The sequence below is a fragment of the Pongo pygmaeus genome, chromosome 18, assembly GCF_028885625.2.
Source record: "Pongo pygmaeus isolate AG05252 chromosome 18, NHGRI_mPonPyg2-v2.0_pri, whole genome shotgun sequence".
NCBI classification, from domain to species: domain Eukaryota; kingdom Metazoa; phylum Chordata; class Mammalia; order Primates; family Hominidae; genus Pongo; species Pongo pygmaeus.
This window is the reverse complement of record NC_072391.2, coordinates 20694676-20715948: the sequence shown is the minus strand read 5'-3', so window position 1 is coordinate 20715948 and position 21273 is coordinate 20694676. Positions and strand designations below refer to the sequence as shown.

Sequence of the window (21273 nt, the reverse complement as noted above, 5' to 3'; positions counted from 1 at the left end):
CCTCCACCTCCTGAGCTCAGGCGATCCTCCCACCTCAGCCTCTTGTGTAGCTGGAACCACAGTGTGTGCCACCATGCCCAGCTATTTTTTTTATTTTTTAAATTTTTTTGTGGAGATGAGGTCTCATCATCTTGCCCAAGCTGTTCTCAAACTCCTGGACTCAAGCAATCCTCCTGCCTCAGCCTCCCAAAAGGCTGAGATTACAGGCATGAGCCACTGCGCCTGGCTAATCAGTCACTTTTTGTTGTTGTTGTTGTTGTTTTGTTTTTTTGAGATGGAGTCTCGCTCTGTCACCCAGGTTGGAATGCAATGGCGTGATCTCGGCTCACTGCAAGCTCTGCCTCCTGGGTTCAAACGATTCTCCTGCCTCAGCTTCCTGAGTAGCTGGGACTACAGGTGCGAGCCACCACGCCCAGCTAATTTTTGTATTTTTAGTAGAGACGGGGTTTCACCATGTTGGCCAGGATGGTCTTAATCTGTTGACCTCATGATCCGCCTGCCTCAACCTCCCAAAGTGCTGGGATTACAGGCGTGAGGCACCGCACCCGGCCTTAATCACTTTTAAAGGAGAGTGGGGAACATCATGTTTTGCAACTATTTTTTGAACTCTTGGATATTTACTTGGAACAAATAAAAACAGTTTTGTACCATATGAAAGGTAAAATTTGTTCAAGCCGTCCCTCATCCTGCCCTGGCCTGTTTCCACATGTGGCTGGGTGAGTTGACCCCATTCTCTGCTTATTTATTTTTTTGGTTATTTTATTTTATTTTATTTTTTTCAGATGGAGTTTCACTCTTGTCACCCAGGCTGGAGTCCAGTGGCACGATCTTGGCTCCCTGCAACCTCCGCCTCCCAGATTCAAGCGATTCTTTTGTGTTAGTCTCCTGAGTAGCTGAGATTACAGGTGCCTGCCACCATGCCCAGCTAATTTTTGTATTTTTAGTAGAGACGGGGTTTCACCATGTTGGCCAGGCTGGTTTTGAATTCCTGACCTCAGGTGATCCGTCTGCCTCCACCTCCCAAAGTGCTGGGATTACAGGTGTGAGCCACCACGCCCAGCCCATTCTCTGCTTCTTGATGGCTTCCGCCTACTGGGACATTGATCACTTATTTATGACATTGCCGGGTCATGAGCTGCTCCTCCGCCAGCCCTTGGAGGATCCAAGTGATTCACAAATGGACACAAGGAATATGATTAGTCCTCTGTGAGTGATTCTGAGGGGCCGTGGTATAGAGAGAGAGAGAGGAAGGAGGATGGGAAAATGTGGGCAGTTCCCTCCCCAACCCATTCTGACAGTTTGCTGATTAGAGAAAAATCCCCATGTCAGAGAATTTTTTTCTTTGTTTATTTCCTGTGAAATAGAATGTGGGTCTGGCATTGGGGAGGACTCTAGTAATTCATATTTTCTGCTTATTTGGCTCCTGGCTGAAGAGGAATTTACATTACTTAATGTCTGGGTTTTTCCTGGGGAATCAAAATAAGTTTTCTATTCAATTATTAAGCAAATTTCACAGCCAAATAATCCTCTTATTTTTACAAGTGGGATTTTCCCTGGCAGAGGGTTTTCTGGCTTCTCTAGGTAGTTGATCCGTCTCCTCTCTTCCATTTCCTCTGTCCTTGTCTGGCTATGAAGGAAGCTAAAGCCCCTCATTCATGGATTAGGGGCTTCTCAATGGCAGTTGGTGGACTTCGGCTTTGCAAGCTAGAGATGAATCTTTTCTTTCTTTCTTTTTTTTTTTTTTTTTGAGATGGAGTCTCGCTCTGTCGCCCAGGCTGGAGTGCAGTGGTGCGATCTCCACTCACTACAACCTCTGCCTTTCAGGTTCAAGCAATGCTCCTGCCTCAGCCTTCCAAGAAGCTGGGACTACAGGCACGCACCACCACACCTGGCTAATTTAAAAAATATTTTTTGTAAATGGGAGGTTTTACCATGTCAGCCAGGCTGGTCTTGAACTCGTGACCTCAGGTGATCTGCCTGCCTTGGCCTCCCAAAGTGCTGGGATTACAGGTGTGAGCCACTGTGCCTGGCCTAGAGATAAATCTTAATGTCCGCCAGCCATGGGGTAAGAGTCCACTCCCTCTTTCTGCTCCTCAGTCTATTGACTTTGGGCACAGGCACAGCTGCAGCTCTAGTAGGGGTTGGGCCTGGAGTCAGTGGAGATAAAATGTGAAGGTAACAGGACAGTGCACGGGTCCCAGTGTGCTCTGCCTGGGCTGCTCAGGGAAAAAAAAATCACACACACACAAATAACAACCCTTTTTTTGTTGGAACTACAGTGAAAGAGCTCTACGTCTTGGCCAGCATTTGTTATCTTTTGCTTCTTTGAAAATAGCCATCCTGGGCCAGATGCGGTGGCTCACGCCTGTAATCCCAGCACTTTGGGAGGCTGAGGTGGGTGAATCACCTGAGGTTAGGAGTTTGAGAGCAGCCTGGTGAACATGATGAAACCTCTTCTCTACTAAAAATACAAAAATTAGCTGGGCGTGGTGGCACGCGCCCATAATCCCAGCTACTCGGGAGGCTGAGGAACAAGAATAGCTTGAACCTTGGAGGTAGAGGTTGCAGTGAGCTGAGATTGTGCCATTGCACTCCAGTCTGGGTGACAGAGTGAGACTCTGTCTCAAAAAAAAAAGAAAAGAAAAGAAAAGAGCCATCCTAACATTCTGTTGTTTGCTTTCCATAATGGTTGTATTATTTTACGTTGCCACAAACGGTGCAAAGGCTCTGCATTAGTCCATTCTCTCACTGCTATAAAGAAATTCCTGAAATGGGGTAATTCATTAAGAAAAGAAGTTTAATTGGCTCTTGATTCTGCAGGCTGTACAGGAATAACGGCAGCCTCAGCTTGGCTTCTGGGGAGGCCTCAGAACACTTAAAATTATGGTGGAAGGTGAAGGGGGAGCTGGAACTTCACGTGGCTGGGAGCAGGAGGAAGACAGAGAGATAGGGGAGGTGCTTTCTTCCTTTTAAACAACCAGGTCTTGTGAGAACTCAGTCACTTTACAGTACTAAGGCGGGGAGGGTGGGTGGTGCTAAACAATTCATGAGAACTCCGTCCCCATGATCCAATCACCTCCCACCAGGCCCTACCTCCAACATTGGGGATTGCAATTGAACATGAGATTGGAGTAGGGACACATATCCAAACCATATCAGGCATCAGGCTCCCTTTTCTCCACATCCTCACCAACACTTGTTATTATTTATCCTTTTGACAACAGCCATTCTAATAGGTGTGAGGTGATATCTCATTGTGGTTTTGATTTGCATTTTACTGATGATTAGTGACGCTGAGTATCTTTTCATATACCTATTGGCCATTTGTACGTCTTCTTTGGAGAAATGTCTATGCAGGCCTTTTGCCCATTTTTAAATTGGGTTATTTGTTTTCTTGCTATTGAGTTGTTTGAGTTACTTATGTATTTTGGATATTAACCCCATATTAGATATACAATTTGCACATATTTTATCCCATTCCGTAGGTTGATTTTTGCTCTGTTGCTTGTTTCTTTGTGGTCTGTTTTTGCTTTTGTTGCAACTATCTGAAAAAGAAATCAAGAAAACAATCCTATTTACAATTGCTGAAAAAAAAATACTCAGGAATAAATTTAACCGAGGAGGTGAAAGATCTGTACACTGAAAGCAATGAAACACTGATGAAAGAAATTTAAAAACACACAAACACATGGAAAAATGTTCTGTGTTCATGGATTATAAGAGTTAATAGTGTTAGCTGGGCATGGTGGCTCACACCTGTAATCCCAGCACTTTGGGAGGCTGAGGCAGGTAGATCACGAGGTCAGGAGATTGAGACCATCGTGGCTAACACAGTGAAACCCCGTCTCTACTAAAAATACAAAAAATTAGCTGGATGTGATGGTGGGCGCCTGTAGTCCCAGCTACTTGGGAGGCTGAGGCAGGAGAATGGTGTGAACCCAGGAGGTGGAGCTTGCAGTGAGCCGAGATTGCGCCACTGCACTCCAGCCTGGGTGACAGAGGGAGACTCCATCTCAAAAAAAAAAAGAGTTCATAGTCCCAAAGTGATCTATGGACTTAATGCATTCTCTATAAAAAGTCCAACAGCATTTTTCACAGAAATTGAAAAAATAATCCTAAAATTGGTATGGAACCACAAAAGACACTGAATAGTCAAAGGAATCTTGAGCAAAAAGAACAAAGCCAGAGGCATCACAGTATCTAACTTCAAAATATACTACAAAGCTATAGTAGTCAAAACAGCATGGTAATGGCATAAAAACAGGTAGACCAATGAGACAGAATAGGGAGCCCAGAAATAAATCCATACATCTATAGTCTATTGGTTTTTGATAAAGATGCCGAGAACATACAAAAGGGAAAGGACAGTCTCTTCAATAAATGATGTTGGGAAAACTGGATATCTACATATAGAAGAATGAAATTAGACCTCACACCATAAACAAAGACTAGTTTAATATGTATTAAAGACTTAAACATATGACCAGAAACTGTAAAACTACTAGAATAAAACATAGGGAAAAAGCTCTAAGACATTGACCTAGGCAATGGTTTCTTTGGATATGACCACAAAAGCACAGCAACAAAAGTGAAAATAGACAAATGGGATTACAACAAACTAAATAGCTTCTGCACAGCACAGGAAACAATCCATAGAGTGAAGAGACAATTTGTTTTTCTTTTTTTTGAGATGGAGTCTTACTCTGTCGCCAGGCTAGAGTGCAGTGGTGTGATCTTGGCTCACTGCAACCTCCACCTCTTGGGTTCAAGTGATTCTCCTGTCTCAGCCTCCAGAGTAGCTGGGACTCCAGTCATGCACCACCACACCCAGATAACTTTTGTATTTTTAGTAGAGACAGGGTTTCACCATGTTGGCCTGGATGGTCTCCATCTCTTGACCTCGTGATCCACCCCACTCGGCTTCCAAAGTGCTGGGATTACAGGCATGAGCCACCACACCTGGCCATGAAGAGACAATTTCATTGTCTTCTTCACACCTGTTAAAATGGCTATTATCAAAAAGACAAAAGATAACAAGTGTTGGCAAGGATATGAAGAAAAAGGGAACCCTTGTACACTATTGGTAGGAATGTAGATTAGTATAATGATTATGAAAAACAGTATGGAGATTCCTCAAAAAACTAAAAATAGAACTTCTCTATGATCCAGCCATCCTATTATGATGTATTTAAAGGAAATGAAGGGCTGGGCACGGTGGCTGATGCCTGTAATCTCAGCACGTTGGGAGGCCAAGCTGTGCAAATGACCTGAGGTCTAGAGTTCAAGACCAGCCTGGCCAACATGGCGAAACCCCAGCTCTACTAAAAATACAAAACTTAGCTGGGTGTGGTGATGCATGCCTGTAATCCCAGCTACTCAGGAGACTGAGGCAGGAGAATCACTTGAACCTGGGAGATGGAGGTTGCAGTGAGCCAACATTGTGCCACTGTATTCCAGCCTGGGCAACAGAGTGAGACTCCGTCTGAAAAAAAAAAAAAAAATAAATAAAAATAAAAATAAATAAATAAATACAGGAAATGGAGTCAGTGTGTTGAAGAGATATCTGCACTCCCATGTTCCCTGCAATATTATTCACGATAGACAAAGTATAGAATCAACCTAAGTGTCCATCAGTGGATGAGTAGATAAAGAAAATGTGATACACATACACAAATGTGGTATATATACTCTTCAGCCTTAACCCATTTCCATAAAATTAAGGAAACAAAGAAGGAAATCCTGTTATTGGTGACAATGTGGATGAACCTGGAAGACATTATGTTAAGTGAAATAAAATCAGGCACAGAAAGACAAATACCACATGATCTCACTTATATGTGGAATCTAAAAAAGTTGAACTCATTGAAGTAGAGAGTAGAATGGTGGTTACCAGAAGCAAGGTGAGGGTGTCTGTGAGAAGGTTGGGGAGACATTGGTCAAAAGATAAAAAATTTCAATTAGGCAGGAGGAAAAAGTTCAAGAGGTCTATTGTGACTAGTTAATAAAAGTGTTCTAACCACAAAAGTGATCCATATACAAGGTAACATATATGTTAATTAGCTTTATTTAGCCATTCCACACTGTATACGTATATCAAAAAATCATGTACACCATAAATATAATAATAATTATTTTTTGAGACAGAGTTTCACTGTTGTTGCCCAGGCTGGAGTGCAATGGCACGATCTCAGCTCACTGCAACCTCTGCCTCCCGAGTTCAAGCGATTCTTCTGCTTCAGCCTCCCTAATAGCTGGGATTACAGGCATGCACCACCATGCCCGGCTAATTTTGTATTTTTAGTAGAGACAGGGTTTATCCATGCTGGTCAGGCTGGTCTCGAACTCCTGATCTCAGCTGATCCGCCCACCTCGGCCTCCCAATGTGCTGGGATTATAGGCATGAGCCACCGTGCCCAGCTCATAATTTTTATTTATAACAAAAAGTAAAGCGAGTCTCTTTTAGACAAAGTATAGTTGGATCTTGTTTTTTCAACCTATTCACCTCCTCTATGTCTTCTAATTGGGGAATTTAATTCATTTATACTTAAAGTAATTATTGATAGATAATTTACTTAGTAGAAGTATAACTTTGAGCCTGTTATTTACCTTTTCTAAATGAATTTTCATTTCTGTGAAATGGGCACAATTAAAGAGGCTGCCTCCTGGGACTGGGATCGGGATTAGTTGAGATAGTCTGTGTAAGGCTAGGATGGTGCTTGACAGTCAGTGTTAGTTATTATTTTTTGATCCTGTGGGATAGGGCAACCCGGATACTCAGGTGGGAAACACTTGCAACCAGAGAACCTTGACTCAAAATCTTGGTCCTACTTGGTTTGAAGGATCCCATTGCATTTGCATTGCTGCCCCTTCTGAGAGGTTATTCACACTGATAAACCCCATTTTGCAACTTACAACTGCAGGATTCAGCTAACTGGACAGCAGCGGACACCGAACCTAAGGTGGAAAATCCAACAAATAGGGATATTGAGGACCAACTGAAAAATTCAGTTGCTTTCTTTTGAAGAATCTGAATATGAGACAGAGAAAGGATTAGTAGTCAGTATTGGGGGCAGAAAGAGAAACACAGAGAAGGAAAGTTATAAGAGGAAGCTTTGAGTCAGCAGAAGCTATGGGTGAATAGGAGCTATGAATTGGCATGAATTATGAGTCAACAGAAACCTGAGTCATGGCAAGAGCCACAAGTCAGCAGAAACTATGAGACAGAGAGTAGCATGGAGGTAGCAGAGGAATAGGCCAAGACCGGAGATGCTGCGTCACCATCTTGGTGGAGCCTAGAGGGCAGAGCTAGGATGGTCCCCTGAATTACAGAACTGCTGTCAGTGATGAGTGTAACCTGAAGATGTGCCAGCCTCTGGCAGCCCTGATTGGGTGGTGAGACTTTGGCCTTCCAGCTTTCATAATGTAAACTGAGAATATTTCTCTTTCTGGCCAACTTAGAAGAATCTGACTGACACACTACCCATATCAAACTTCTCTGAGACTCAGTTTTCTTGCCTGTGAAATGGAGACAGCTAAATATACAAGTTGAATGGGTTGAGAAAACAAGATCCAATTATATTCTGTTTACGAGAGACTCATTTTACTTTTTTATTACAAATAAAAATTATACATATTTAAGGTATATATGATATTTTGATATATGTATACAGCATGGAATGGCTAAATCAAGCTAATTAACATATATGTTACCTTGTATACTTGCTTTGGGCTGCTTAGCATCCCTTTTTTGGGGATACCAGCCTTTATTTGACATCTGCCAGTAACAGGATTCCACCTCTAAGGTGGCCACATAATCCAGGCCGGGCCCGTCAGAGCCTCATTGTAGAAATTTGCCTTTAGGTCAGGAGGTGGAAACCCTGAGAGAGTTCCTGGATTCTGGGATATTCTAAGCTGTCCAGGCTCCTGTGTTTTCTTTGTTTTTAGAGATGGAGTCTAGCTCTGTCACCCAGGCTGGAGTGCAGGGGCACGATCTCGGCTCACTGCAACCTCGCCTCCTGGGTTCAAGTGATTCTCCTGCCTCAGCCTCCTGAGTAGCTGGGATTACAGGCATGCGCCACCATGCCCAGCTCATTTTTGTATTTTTAATAGAGACGGGGTTTTGCCATTTTTGGCCAGGCTGGTCTCGAACTCCTGACCTCAGGTGATCTGACCGCCTTGGCCTCCAAAAGTGTTAGGATTACAAGCGTGAGCCACCATGCCTGGCCGGCTCCTGTGTTTTCTAAGGCCAGTTTATTCAACTCTGTTTTCTTTCTGAGAGTTTCTGATTAGAGTCATCCCTTGGCTTCCATGGGGGACTGGTTCCAGGACTTTCCGTGGATACCAAACCCCATAGACGCTCAAGTCCCTGATATAAAATGATGTAGTCTTTGCATTTAACTATGCACATCCTGCTGTATACTTTATTTTTATTTATTATTATTATTTTTGAGATGGAGTCTCACTCTGTCACCCAGACTGGAGTGCAGTAGCACAATCTTGGCTCACTGCAACCTCCACCTCGGCTAGGTTCAAGCAATTCTCATGCCTCAGCCTCTTGAGTAGCTGGAACTACAGGTGTGTGCCACCACGCCCGGCTACTTTTTGTATTTTTAGTAGAGATGGGGTTTCACCATGTTGGTCAGCCTGGTCTTGAACTCCTGGGCCTCAAGTGTTCCGCCCACCGCGACCTCCCAAAGTGCTGGGATTACAGGCATGAGCCACCATGCCTGGCCCTCCTGTATACATTAGATTATCTCTAGATTACTCAGAAAAATGAATACAATGTAAATGCCATGTAAATAGTTGCTATACTGTATTGTTTAGGGAATCATGACAAGAAAAGGAGTCTGTATGTGTTTAGTACAGATGGTTTTTGTTGTCGATTAAATATATATATATATATTTTATAGAGATGGGGCCTTGCTATGTTGCTCAGGCTGGTCTTGATCTTCTGGCCTCAAGTGATCCTCCTGTCTCAGCCTGCCAAAGTGCTGGGATTACAGGCATGAGCCACTGTGCCCAGCCTTCCTGAATATTTTTTTTATCCTCGGTTGGTTGAATCCATAGATGCGGAACTCACAGAGGCAGAGGGCCAACTGTAGCCTTCCTACAGATATTTTTATCTTGTTAAAGTAATAACCCTAACTAGACCCACACCTCACAGGTCTGTTGTGAAGTGACATAAGCCAGCACATAAGTGGAAAAGCTTGGTGAATGATTTAAAGGAATCTTCTGGCCTGGTGCGGTGGCTCATGCCTGTAATCCCAGCACTTTGGGAGGCCGAGGTGGGTGGATCACGTGAGGTCAGGAGTTTCAGACCAGCCTGATCAACGTGGTGAAACTCCGTCTCCACTAAAATAATACAAAAATCAGCCGGGCATGGTGGCAGGCGCCTGTAATCCCAGCTACTCGGGAGGCTGAGGCAGGAGAATCGCTTGAACCCGGGAGGCGGAGGTTGCAGTGAGCCAAGATCGTGCCACTGCACTCCAGCCTGGGAGACAAGAGTAAAACTCCGTCTCAAAAAATAAAAAAGGAATCTTCTGGCCTGTGTTTCAGTTGAACAAAGTGAGGTCTAGAGAGGGGAGAAGTGAGCAGTTCCAGGTCGCACGGGCGGTCAGGGGTGAAAGGGGAGTGGGGACGTGACCTCCAGGCGGGTGCTCTTTCGCGCCTCCTGGTCCCTCCCTCCTCTTCCCTCCCCCGCTCTCCCTGATGTGCCTGCCTTCCCTACCTAACAGCTCTGGGCTCTGCGTACCTGAATTAGCCCAATGTTTTCACCCTTTCAAAGAAGATTCTAAGCCGAAACCAGCTCCCAGTTCCCCGTGGGCTTTGCCCACTCCTTGCCAAGCACTCTGACTGCTACCCTTTCTCTTTCTGAATAAGGTGAGAGACGTGGCGCTGCCCGGAATCGAAGTCAAATGGGGGCTCCTCTCTGCAGTACCACAGAGTTCCCTGTAGGTGGCAGGGTAGGACTGCAAATGTCCTGGCATATTGGTCCCTGAGCGCAAGCCCAGACTGGAGCTGGGGTACAGCATTTACTTGCCGTGGGGAAGAGGAGGACGCCAGAGGGAGGAGGAAGGAAAGTAGAAGTGTTGCCAGTCTTGAGGCAAAAGAGAGTTGATTTGAGGCCCGGAGGACAGGAATAGTTGGTGTACCTCATCAGTCTATCTCTCCATCCACCTACCCACCTATCTACCCAACTACCCTCCATCCATCCATCCACCTACCCTCCATTCACCCACCCACTCACCCATCCACCCATCCACCCACCCACCTACCCACCCATCCATCTACCCATCCATCCATCCATCCACGCATTCATCCAACCATCCATCTATCCATCCACCCACCTATCCTTCCGTGCGTTCATTCATCCATCCATCCACCAATCCACTCATCCATCCAATAAATATTTTTGAGAACCTGTGCTAATATGCATATACACACACACACATATCTATGCACACACATACATACACACTGTTATATATCACACACATGCATACACGCACAAGGAGAATAACTGGTACTGCCTTTTGTTGAGTGTCAGGATTGCTTTTCTCTCTCCAGCTGGTACTACAGATTTCTGGACCTGTCTGTAGTACCCATTACTAGCATCCCATTCCCAATATTATTCTTCACTCCTTTGCTTCTGAATATAAAGCAGATGTCATCTGGGGCCCTTTTTGCCCCTTCTGATTTCAATAAAATTTCCCCCAATGTCCTGTCTTCCTCCTCCTCCTCTACCCCATTCCTGAGGCGGTCTCAAGTCTTCCCTGGGATTTCTGCCAACTCCTCACTTTTCTGCTTCTAAAGGTTTGGTCCTAGTAGGATATTTCTGACATGTAGCATATCATATTCTTTGTTTCTAAAATTTATTATTATTGGCCAGGCGCAGTGGCTGACACCTGTAATCCCAGCACTTTGGGAGGCCGAGGCAGATGGATCACCTGAGGTCAGGAGTTTGAGATCAACCTGGCCAACATGGTGAAATCCTGTCTCTACTAAAAATACAAAAATTAGCTGGATGTGGTGGCGTGCGCCTGTAATCCCAGCTACTCAGGAGGCTGAGGCAGGAGAATTGCTTGAACCCAGGAGGTGGAGGTTGCAGTGATCACGCCACTGTACTCTGGCGTGGGTGACAGAGCAAGACTCCATCTCAAAAAAAAAAAAGAAAAATAAAAAAAGGCAGTTCAGAGGGTTTAAGTGTCTAGCCTGAGGCCATACAGCTAACTGGGTCAGAGCTGAGATTTGAACCCATCTATGTCTGACCTGGTGCTGGGCTCTTTTCTGTAGAGGATTCATCTAGCCCCACATACCCAGTCTAGAAGAAGGGAAGTGGTGGGAGAGGAGCACCCCAGAGAGAGGAGCCTGAATCAAGGGGCTGCAAGCTGGTCCTGGGTCCCATGGAGCCATGGGGTGAGGAAGTGGCAGGGGCTACCACCAAACTGAGATGCGGGCCCAAGGCTGGTTGTGGGAGAGGACCCTGGCTGTGGTGCCCATCTGCCAGCTTGTATGAAAGAGCAGGTGGGGGAGGTGGGAGAAGGGAAGTGGTGCTTCGGTGGGACCACAGGAAACTCTAGATTTTGGTTAGTAGTTGGAAAGTACTAGCAATTTCTCTTTCAACAGAAAACCAGAAGGAGGTCAGGTTTTTCTTATTAAAAGAGAGACAAATGCAGACTTTGCAAAGGAAGCGGGGATTTGCAGAGTGAGGCTGGAAGTCACCGAAGCTGAGGGATGTTCCCCAGAGAAAGGTTTCACATTCATGTGGAGTGGGTCAGAGGACCCTGAGTCGAGCTGGCAGCCACAGGATGGCACCAGGTTTTCACGATATGGAGAGAAGGGGACCTGGTGGTGGTTTGGCCTCCGTGTCCTGTTTCCTAAGGAACAGACAGTGTACGTGACAGCTGGGGCCTCATAGCCAGTTACTGCCAGCAGGACTCCATCTCAATTCAGATCTTACTTCATGGGACTACACAGAAAGAAGGAAAGCCAGGCCAGGCATGGTGGCTCATGCCTGTAATCCCAGCACTTTGGGAGGCTGGGGTGGGCAGATCAATAGAGGCCAGGAGTTCGAGACCAACCTGACCAACCTTCACCAATGGTGAAGCCCGTCTCTACTAAAAGTACAAAAATTAGCTGGGCATGGTGACGGGCGCTTGTAATCCCAGCTACTCGGGAGGCTGAGGCAGGAGAATGGCTTGAACCCAGGAGGCAGAGGTTGCAGTGAGGCGAGATTGCGCCACTGCACTCCAGCCTGGGTGACAGAGCGAGACTCCATTTTAAAAAAAGAAAAAAAAAAAAAAAGGCTGGGCTGGGTGAGGGGCTCACACCTGTAATCCCAGCACTTTGGGAGGATCACTTTGGGTGGATTGCTTGAGCCCAGGAGTTTGAGACCAGCCTGGGCAACATAGCGAGACTCCATCTTTACAAAAGAAGAAAACAAAAGACAGAAGGAATGGTTTGGAGCTATGCAAGTGTCCATCTTGGCTCTGGCAATTTCTGAGTGGATAACTTGGGGTAGCACCCTTCTCTTTGAGTCTAAGTTTCCTTATCTAAACTAGAGATGATAAGACCTCCCTTGCTGTGTTGTTATAAAATTACTTGTGTGCCTAGCGCAGAGTAGGTGTGCAATAAATGAGTCAATGGATGGATGGCTAAATTCCACACATATTTATGGAGTGCTAAGTCTGTGTCAGGCATTACTCTGGGGATACAGCTGGAATCGAACAAGCTCTGTCTTTGGTTTTTAGGAACTCACATTCTGGCAGAAGAGACAGGAAGTAGCTAGGCAGGGTGGCTCATGCCTATAATCCCAGCACTTTGGGAGGCCGAGGCGGGCTGATCACTTGAGGTCAGTAGTTTGAGACCAGCCTGGCCAACATGGTGAAACCCCCTTTCTACTAAAAATACAAAAATTAGCCAGGTGTGGTGGCACGCATCTGTAATCCTAGCTACTCAGGAGGCTGAGGCAGGGAAATCAGTTGAACCCAAGAGGCGGAGGTTGCAGTGAGCCGAGATCGAGCCACCACACTCCAGCTTGGGCGACAGAGTGAAACTCCATCTAAAAAAAAAAAAAAAAAAAGGACAGGAAGTAAATGAGACAGATAAGATCAACACAGCGCATGCTAAACAGAAAAGTAGGAAAGACATACTATTCAGTGTTGGGGTGGGTGGGGAGATTAATATTTCAGAAAGGGTGGCCTGGGAAGGGCTCATTGAGAAGCTGACTGTTGAATAAAGATTGGCAGGAATTACGCAACCAGCCGTGTAGATCTCTGGGAGAGGAGAATTCCGGGGAGAAGGGACAGTCAGTGCAAAGGCCCTTAGGCCAGAGCATGTGTGGGGTGTTCAAGAAACAGAGTGAGTGCCAGTGTGCCTGAAGCCCAGTACAGAAGGGAGAAGATTGTCGGAGATGAAGGCAAAGAGGTAATGACGGGTGGGTTAGAGTTTGCAGGGCCTTTGGAGGCTGTGAGAAGGATTTTGGCTTTTCTTCTGGGTCAGAGGGGAGCCAGTGCAGGAGTTTGAGCAGAGGAGTGGCATATTAGGGTTCTCCAGAGAAAGAGAACCAACAGGATATACACCTGTCTATATTAATTAATTAATTAATTTTGAGACTGAGTTTCGCTCTTTCACCCAGGCTGGAGTGCAGTGGTGCGATCTCAGCCTACTGCAACCTCCGTCTCCTGGGTTCAAGTGATTCTCATGCTTCAGCCTCCCAAGTAGCTGGGATTACAGGTGCCCGCCACCACACCTGGCTAGTTTTTGTACTTGAGATGGGGTTTCACCATGTTGGCCAGGCTGGTCTCGAACTCCTGACCTCAGGTGTGCCACCCGCCTCAGCCTTCCAAAGTGCTGGGATTACAGGCAAGAGTCACTGCACCCGGCCTATATTAATTTATTTAAAGATATTTATTATAATGAATTGGCGCGCATGATTATGGAGGCCGAGAAGTCCCAAGATCGGCAGCTGGCAAACAGGAGACCCAGGAGAACTGATGATTTAGCTCCAGCGTGAGTCCCAAAGACCCTGGGAGTTCCCAGGAGATCCAATGACAAGTTCTGGTCCTAACGTGAGCAGACTTGAGACCCGGGAAAAGCCAATGTTTCAGTTCAAGTCTCAGGCTGGAAAAACACGGTGTCCCAGCCCAAGCAGGCAGGCAGTAGGAGTTCCCTTGTACTCTGCCTTTTTGTTGTATTTGGGCCTTCAACTGATTGGATGGGGCCCACCCACATTAGGGAGGGCAACTTGCTCTATTCAGTCTACAGTTCAAATGTGAATCTCACCCAGGAACACCCTTACAGACACACACTCACAATAATGTTTGAACAAAAATATCTGGGGGCCAGGCATGGTGGCTCACACCTGTAATCCCAGCACGTTGGAAAGCCAAAATGAGTGGATCACTTGAGCCCAGGAGTTTGAGACCAGCCTGGGCAACATGGCAGAACCCTGTATCTATAAAAAAATTACAAAGATTAGCTGGTATGGTGGCACATGTGGTACCAGCTACTCAGGAGGCTAAGGTGGAAGGATCGTGTGAGCCCAGGGAGGTTGAGGCTGCAGTGAGCCATGACTGACTGTGCCACTGCACTCCAGCCTGAGCGACAGAGCAAGACCTTGTCTCAAAATAAAATAAAATAAAATAAAAATCCTGGGCAGCCAGTGGCCCAGTCAATTTGACACATCAAATTGACCATCCCAAGTGGCTTAACTGGATGTAGCTTTCTACAGGCTCTCTCTGGCTGTGGTGTTGAGAATAGTACGAAGGTAGGGGTAGGGTTGGGGAGTCGGAAGCAGGAAGGTGAATTTGGTGGCTACCATATAGTCATTCAGTAAGTGTGGTGGTGGCTTGGACTAAAGTGGTAGCAAGAGGTGAGACAAGGTTATTAGATTCTGGATGTATTTTGAAAGGAGTGCAGATGCGGTGAGAGAGAGAAGAAGAGAAATAATGGGTGACCTGTGGTTTTTGGCTTCAGCACCTTGAAGAATGAGGTTGCCATCAATTGAGAAGGGAGTATCAGGAGTATGGCGGACACGTTGAGTGTGAGAAATCTAAGCTTTGGAGGAGATGTGGAGTCAGCAGGTAGATGTCCATGCCTGGAGTCCAGCAGAGCAGCCTGGGCCAGACAGCTGGATTTGGGAGCTGTCATTAGCTGGCTCCCAATGAACCTGCCTGGCTGTCTTCATTATTGCATCAAGAGTGGCTCTTGGTTGCAAGTAACAGAAAACTTGGCTGCAGGCTGGACATGGTGGCTCACGCCTGTAATCCCAGCACTTTGGGAGGCTGAGGCGGATGGATCACCTGAGGTCAGGAGTTTGAGACCAGCCCGGCCAACATGGTGAAACCCTGTCTCTACTAAAACTACAAAAATTAACCGGGTGTGGTGGCGTGTGCCTGTAATCTCAGCTACTCAGGAGGCTGAGGTAGGAGAATCACTTGAACCTGGGAGGCAGAGTTTGGGTAAGCTGAGATTGCACCATTGTACTCCAGCCTCGGTGACACAGCAAAACTCCATCTCAAAAAAAGAAAACTTAGTTGCCTTGAGCAAAAAGGGAAATTATTGGAAAACTCTAGGGGTCCACAAACCCACCAGGAAGCTGGGGCATCCAGGCTGGGGAAATGAGTGGGGGCCAAGGAGGCTCTGAAGATCTGAGCAGCGGCAGTCACAGAAAAGGCCCCTGGTAGGAGCAGTCTGGTCCTAAAACCCCCATGGCCACCATGTGGATAGGACCTCCTGCGGCCCCTTGCTGGGATCACCCCTCATGATGCAGAGTCTGAGGAGAGCAACTCATTGGTCCAACCAAGCCACATGACCTTCAGGCTGGGGTGCAGGGAGGGAGGCCTGGCCACTTAGGGTTTCCATTTTCCTTTTTTTGAGACAGAGTCTCGCTCTGTCACGCAGGCTGGAGTGCAGTGGTGTGATCTCAGCTCACTGCAACCTCTGCCTCCCGGATTCAAGCAATTCTCCTGCCTCAGCCTCCTGAGTAGCTATGATTACAGGTGCATGCTACCATGCTTGGCTAATTTTTGTATTTTTAGTAGAGACGGGGTTTCACCATGATGGCCAGGCTGGTCTTGAACTCCTGACCTCAAGTGATCCACCTGTCTCGGCCTCCCAAAGTGTTGAGATTACAGGCGTGAGCCACCATGCCCAGCCCACTGAGGGTTTCCTAGTGGAAGGGGAGGCCACCATCCCCTCACTGTGGTGTTCATAATGGGGAACTCCCAGAGGAGGCACCAGGGTAAAAGAGGAAGAGATGAGATGTTGGACTGGCATAAAAAAAGAAAAGCCGACCAAAACTCCAGCATGACAGCAGCAAAGCCCATCACAACTGTCATCACAATTATCAGCAGCAGCAATAGCAGCTGGAGTGATTTCTTTTTTTGAGACAGGGTCTTGCTCTGTCACCCAGGCTGGAGTACAGTGGTGGGATCATAGCTCACTGCAGCCTCGACCTCCCAGGCTCAAGCAGTCCTCCTGCCTCAGCCTCTTGAGCAGCTGGGACTACAGGCACAAGCCACTATACCAGGCTAAGTTAAAAAAAAAAAAGTGTAGACATGGGATCTCACTTAGGCTGGTCTTGAATTTCTCTCCCTTGCTTGAGGTGAATTATGTTCATGCTTCAGTCACTTGAATATTACTCTTCCATGTTTGACAGAATTGTGTTATCAGGTGATTATATTGCACACTATCTGATTCTAATTAAACCAGAAAATAGTGACATTGTACAAGAGGAGAATGTTTCACAGTGTGCACCACCCACCCCCTTATTGCTACATCCCAGTTTTTAGAGCTTTTTGCGCTGTGCTTGGGGTATTTTCTTATGTTTACATCGTCTTACTCTTCTCCAGACACAATGGCTTCTTGGGCATTGCCTTCGTCTACTAGGTAATTTGTATAAATTGAGTCCTGGAAGACATAATGTTTACACTTGCCTTTTGTTTTTTAATCAGAAGCATAATGCACAGTAGCAAACTGTGAGTATTTCAGATGATATGAAAGAAGAAAATGTGCTGTTTTGTCAAAATCATTCATGTAACTTGGAAAGAAAAGTTTCTGAGAGAAGAAAAACTAACATTTTAGAGGGGAAAGGGAGAAATGGGCTATAAAGATGAATTGGGGAAGCAATGTAATGTAGAGGTTAAGATCACAGACTTGTAGTGCAGGGTTTGACTTCTGGTTCTGTCTTTATCTGACACTATTTCTTTCTCCTTACACAATAATAAGTGCTCAGGAGTTGATTTGCCAAAGGTCTAATGATGAGGTAGTAAAAGAATCAGGCTGGGCCTCCCATTCCAGTTTTCCTTTTTTTTCTATACCCTGTTAAATGCCAAGCCCTGATTCTGCCAGGGTGGAGAGTGAAGGAGAGTCTCTGGAGACATCAATTACAGCAGGTCACTGGGTATCAGAGTCTCTTTTCTCGTGAGGATAAAGATTTCCTTTTGAGTTAGACTACATTCACCCTTCATGAACCTTGGGGACATTGATGGCAGGGAGAGTTTTCTAAAGCTTTAGACAACTTAGAGGTGAAATAGGCACCATGCTGCAAATGAAAGGCACTTTTATGGTTGTCTGAAAAAAATATAGCGCACTGCTTTAAACTTAGAAAGCCCAAGTGCAAGGTACAGTCAGGTGTGGTCTGCAGGCTTTGGTCTTTTGTCCCTGTTCAACAGCTGGTAAAGCTGGGAGAGGTAATCGCTGATGGAGACTTGCTCCTGTTGGGATAATATTTCTCAGACCATAGTCCTGCCATTTTCCAGACTTTTTCTTTTGGAGAAATGGGCTCCTACCTTGCAACAGCAAATTATGTAATTCAGGTTGAACCTGGCTCTTTTTTTTCCCACTGATCTCTATCTTCCTCGGTGAAGACCACTTGGCCTCCGCCTCCCTGTTAGATATTATTCTTGGTCTATGTAAGCAGTGGAAAGCCTGAATTTTGACCAGGCTTTGGGCAAGATGAAATGGCACCTTCTGGTTTGGTGGAAGGAAAGGGCTATTTCTTTGGGCTACTTGAAGGACCCAGAAAGCAAAAGAAAAATCATGTCTTTCTTTGCAGAATTTCTGCTGTGGAAAGAGGCAAAGCCGATCAACAGACAGAGATCCTTGACACGTATGTATTGAATATCTACTGAATTGCAGGTCATATTCTGGGTGCTGGGGAGATATCTGAACAAAACAGACAAAAATCCCTGCCATGAGGAACCAGGAATAAGGTGTTTAATATGGTCTGCAGAAAAAGTACAGGAATAAAAGTCCCAAACATGGCCTTTTTACTAGTTTATAGTCTAGTGGGGAGAAATAGACATTAAGAAACAACAAAAAAGAGGAATGTATATAGTATATTGGAAGGTGATAAGTTTAATGAAGAAAATTAAGCAAAGGAAAGAGGTAGCAAAAGCAGAGAAGAAATGGAGGAGGTTTCTATTAAAAATAGGGAGGTCAGAGAAGGCTTTCTGCAACAGAAGAATTTTGAGCAAAGACTTGAAGAGGCAAGAGTGCGAACCATGTAGATATCTGTGGGAAGAACATTACGGGAAGCAAACTCAGCAAGCAGAGAATTTCCAGTATGTTTTAGGAAGAGCAACAAGGCCAAGTGTGGTGGGACTAGAGAGAGAGAGAGAGAGCACGGGAGAGTGGTGAGAAATGAGGTCGTCTTCAATGATTGTAGTTTGCTTAACTTGTGGCTGCTGGCAAGACGAGATGAAGTAGTTTGAGTTGTTTAAGAAGGACTTACTAGGTATGTGGGATCAGACTAGTACTAGGCTAGACCCCAGGACAGGAAAGATGACTCTGCATTCAAGGACTAAGTAGTTCAGTTCAAGATTGAATATTGGCCTGTATGGAAACTTAGAAAACAGTGAGGCTCAGGTGTGTTATATATAGATATCTGAAAGAAGAGAGAAGGTTGTAGAGGATTGGATTGGATATAAGGCTCTGGAGGCAGACTGCCTGGGTATGAATCATAGCTCCATCACTTATTACTGGTGTGATCTTGGGAAAACCACTTCACCGTCTGAGGATCAGTGTTTACATCTATAAAATGGAGTTCACAATGGAAGGCACATTGCAGGGGTGTGTGAGGATTTAAGACAGCACATGTTTAGCAAGTGCCATGTACATAGTAAGCCCTTAGTAAATATGAGCTGACATTCTTATTATTCATTGAGGTGGTTAGAGAAGGATTCTGTAAAGCTTGAAACCATGGAGTTAGCGATGTGCCATGGACTCAACTCAAGGGAATTTCTACTAGAATGCCCTTAACTTCTCTTAGATGGTGCTTGGATAGACTGCATGTGACTGAAATAGTTTTTTGGCGCTGGAAGCATCATAAGGAGAGAGGATCAGCAGATTAGAAATAAAGGGGTGATGGTTGTGCCTTTACCAACAGTGTGTTGCTATGGAGAAGAAGGTCCTCAAGGAAAAAGAGGAAAATGTGATCAAATACATCAGCATGGGGTTGAACAAGAGCAGTGAGGACAATGTTCATAGTTGACTGACTAGAGTGTGCCAATAAGAATGGCAATTTATTGAGCATTTGCACATGTTATCTCACGTAGGTCTTACCGTAGTCCTATAAGGTGGGTACTCGTATTATCTTTGTTTTGCCACAGAGGAAGTGAAGGCTTACAGAAGTGAAGTGATATGCTAAAGGTCACACAGCTAGTAAGAGGCATATCTGGGACTCAGCTCAAGGGAATTTCCATTAGACTGCCGTTAACTTCTCTTAGATGGTGCTTATATGGCTTGCATGTGACTGAAATAGATTTTTGGTGCTAGGGGCATCATAAAGAGAGAGGTCTAGCAGATTGGAAACAAAGGGATAATGGTTGTGCCTTTACTAACAGTGTATTGAGCTATGCTCATTTACGTTCTTATGATCTTTTAGAAACAGAGACTTGGTTCTTTCCTGTCTTAAGAAGGAAAATCTGACTGCTGGGGTATGGCCATCTCCTAAAATATCAAAAAGACATCTATTTCCATTTTCTTCCTCCTAATACCTAGGAGACAACAAAGTGGATTTCCAGTGGTACTTCCCACATGAATAGAATGAACTTTCCTTGGTAAAAGTTGACTTCCTTACTAAAGGACAAAATATATAGGCTCCTCAATTTGAGCCATGGGATTTGGTGGGCAGCTGGACTGAGCCCAAAGACATCCCCACAGAGAGGCAAAGCTGGCTGGTATATGTGGAAAGAGGGAGTGGCTCAGGGAATAGATGCTGTGAGCCAGGTTGTGAATTTCCAGAGCCCAGGGATTAGAGCCACTTGACATTCACTTTAGGTGAACTGTGTTGTCTTACATCCTATTTTTCATGAATACTTTTAAAATTTTTATTTTATTCTTTTAATTTTTTTGAGACAGAGTCTCTCTCTGTCACCCAGGCTGGAGTGTGGTGGCGCTGTCTCTGCTCACTACAACCTCTGCCTCCTGGGCTCAAGTGATTCTTGTGCCTCAGCCTCCTGAGCATCTGGGACTACAGGCATGCACCACCATGGCCAGCTTTTTTTTTTGGTATTTTTAGTACAGACTGGGTTTTACTGTGTTGGCCAGGCTGGTCTCGAATTCCTGGCCTTAAGTGATCTGCCCACCTTGGCCTCCCAAAGTGTTGAGATTACAGGTGAGAGCCACCATGCCCAGTCTTTCGTGAATACTTTTGATGTATGGAGTAACTCTCATAAATTTTAAAACAATATTTCAAATTTCTAACTCTTCTTGAAACAATAGGTCTTATGGGTGGCTAGCTTATTTCTTTTCTTTTCAGTTAATGATTGAATTCATTGAGCCCTTACTAGGTGGTGAGCACTGTCCGAGGTGCTGAAGGAAGAGACCAAGATAGGATCACTGGATCTCAGAAGCTTATATTTTAGAGAAATATGTACTCTAAAGAGTACCATGTACTTTTACCATGTACATTTTACCATGTACCATGTACATTTTACCATGTGCGTTTAGCTTGTTATATATGAAAATGACTTTTTACCTAAAAGTAATGAGCACAAGTCATGGATTTTAAAGGCAACTTGTTCAATTCTGACATCATTCTCTTGGTCAACCCAATTGGTGAATCAGTATTTCCTTCAATAGTCCTGGGATAATGAAAAGTTGGTAAACATGTTACATAAAACTTTAGGAATTAAGAATATTGGACTCTTCCTGAAGACAGGATATTTTAAATTCAGGACTAGAGTTCCTGAACCATATATTATAGGGAAAATCTAGAGAAAAAAAATGAAAAGTATTTATCAGTGTTTGGTTGTGTGATCTTGGGTA

At 45.2% G+C, this 21273-nt stretch overlaps 1 protein-coding gene across 12 annotated transcripts in view; it reads left to right on the top strand.

Moving 5' to 3' along the window:
• The window catches only part of LOC129015285 (ubiquitin carboxyl-terminal hydrolase 31-like), a 107847-nt gene that overhangs the window by 7661 nt on the left and 78913 nt on the right, over window positions 1-21273 (top strand). For all 12 annotated transcript variants that reach the window (XR_008494526.2, XM_063655202.1, XM_063655205.1 and 9 more), the window contains exon 2: window positions 18059-18112. The gene's annotated coding sequence lies outside the window, so the exon portion shown is untranslated. The remainder of the gene's footprint in view (window positions 1-18058; window positions 18113-21273) is intronic.